This window comes from Solanum stenotomum, chromosome 7 (assembly GCF_019186545.1).
Source record: "Solanum stenotomum isolate F172 chromosome 7, ASM1918654v1, whole genome shotgun sequence".
Lineage (NCBI taxonomy): Eukaryota > Viridiplantae > Streptophyta > Magnoliopsida > Solanales > Solanaceae > Solanum > Solanum stenotomum.
The window spans coordinates 36,011,256-36,013,443 of record NC_064288.1 but is presented as its reverse complement, the minus strand read 5'-3'; the positions used below and the strand labels follow the sequence as shown (position 1 = coordinate 36,013,443).

The window sequence follows — 2,188 nt, the reverse complement described above, 5'->3', positions numbered from 1 at the left end:
ATCGGGACGGTATCGATGATATCAATAGTGTTTGCAACCCATCTCAACCTAGTGAAATGGGTGCAATTTGCCTACCACAAACTGACGGGAATGCTATATTTGAGGTCACTAGCACGACTCTTCATCCCTCCAAATAAGGGGACTCTATGGAGGGCTAGAACACGAAGACCCGCATAAGCATGTGAGAAATTTTATAGAGGTGTGCAGCCCGTTTTCATTCAAGAATGTGTCACTAGAGTGAATCCAGCTTAGGTTATTTCCACTATCTTTGACAGGGGGAGGCTAACAAGTGGTTGGCCGAGTTACCAAACAGTTCCATCACATCATGGTAGTAGCTTATTATAGCATTCAATGCGAGATTATTTCCCCCATTAAGGATGATGAAACTTAGAGATGACATTTAAAGTTTCAAGCGATGGGAGGGTGAACCCATCCATGAAACATGGACGAGGTTTAAGAAACTCTTATTTAAATGTCCTACTCACGGGCTACCAAATGATTTGCTACTGCAATATTTTACCGGACTCTTGATTCGGTTAATAAAGGAGTGGCTAATCAATTGGTACGAGGAGGAATAATGTTGCAATCATTTAAGGTGGCTTCATTTCTTCTTGATGACGTGATGAAAATAAATCAAGCTTGGTACACTCAAGAGGATCAAGTCTCTCATTTTTGTTTTATAATGACACAAGAACAACTTGATAAGGAAAGAGAAAGGGATAAAAACATCAAGAACATGTTGACCCAAATGGAGCTATTACAAGAGAATATGATGGAGAATGTGGGAAACCCAAGGGGGAAAGTCTAGTGTTTAGTGTTGAGGAGGGTTCTTCCTCAGGTTATTCAGTGTCGGAAGAGAATCAATGTTGGAACTCCAAGACATATGAGGAGGGTTTCCACCCATGCTATTTACAATGAGGTGGAAATCAAGGTTGGAAATATCACAAGGGGGTAGAGCAAAGAAGATACTATCAAGATTAGGCTAATCAAAGTGACAATTGGAAAAGGGAGGATTATCATGAAGATTACCACACTCACTCGAGTGAGAGCCCAAAATCGAAAGAAAGTGCAGGTAGTCCCCAGGTGAATGATTTGTTGTCACACATCCTTGATAAAGTTGAATGTTCGGATGATTTGTTAAAATGGATGAAAGCTAACTATTCATCATTGAATAATAAAGTGAACTCTCACGTAGATGCAATCAAGATAGTTTAAGGTCAGTTAAGTTTACTTTCAGCACAATTGAAACCAAAAATGACAATGGAAGATGATGATAGAGGGCTGGATATGGCTACTCATAGTTGAAATGTACCATTAGACAATGTGACGGGTAATGAAGAAGCTCAAATGCATAAAAAAGACAATGATATGGAGGGAAAAGAGACACCTATCCATCAAAGCATTACCAAAGGGCCACAAAAAGATGTGGAGAAAGACAATCCAATCCCAAAAGTTATGCAACCTTTACCCAAAATATGTCATGTATTTACCCAACGTCTCAACAAGAAGAATGATGATGCAAAGTTCAAGAAGTTTTTATCGGTGTTCAAGACATTATCAATTAATATCCCTCTAGTGGAAGCATTGTTGGAAATGTCGGGTTATGCTAAGTTTATGAAGGAGTTAGTCACAAAGAAAAGGAGCTTGGATTTTGAGACAATTGAAGTTTCTCATAGTTGTAGTGCAATTATGACTAAGGATCTAATCAAAAAGAGAGAAGATCTCAGAGCGTTCACCATCCCTTGCACCATTGGCATGCTCCAACTTGCTAAAGCCCTATGCGATTTGGGAACAAGCATCAACCTAATGCCATATACGATCTATAAACAACTTGGGTTGGGTGAACCGAAAGCCACAACAATGAGACTGTTGATGGCTGATTGATCAATTAAACATCATGTGGGGATACTATATGACATCTTGGTAAAGGTTGACCGATTCATTTTCCCGGCTGATTTTGTCATTCTCAATTGTGAAATAGATGCTGAAATTCCCATCATTTTGGGAAGACCATTCTTGGCAACCGGGAGAGCGTTAGTGGATGTTGAAAGTGGAGAGCTGAAGTTTTGGGTTAATGAAGATGAAGTAACCTTTAATGTTTTTAAGTCAATGAAACACCCAAGTGATATTCACGTGGTTTCCACTGTTGATGTTATTGATGAGGCGGTGGCTAGTGTGAGCCATTTGA

General features: G+C 39.5%; 1 non-coding gene across 1 annotated transcript; it reads right to left on the bottom strand.

Annotated features, from left to right (window-relative positions):
- Positions 1–383: 383 nt before the first annotated feature.
- Positions 384–490, bottom strand: LOC125871969 (small nucleolar RNA R71). Its single transcript, XR_007447083.1, has one exon. It is a non-coding gene; the product is annotated as a small nucleolar RNA R71 (small nucleolar RNA).
- Between the last annotated feature and the right edge of the window lie 1,698 nt (positions 491–2,188).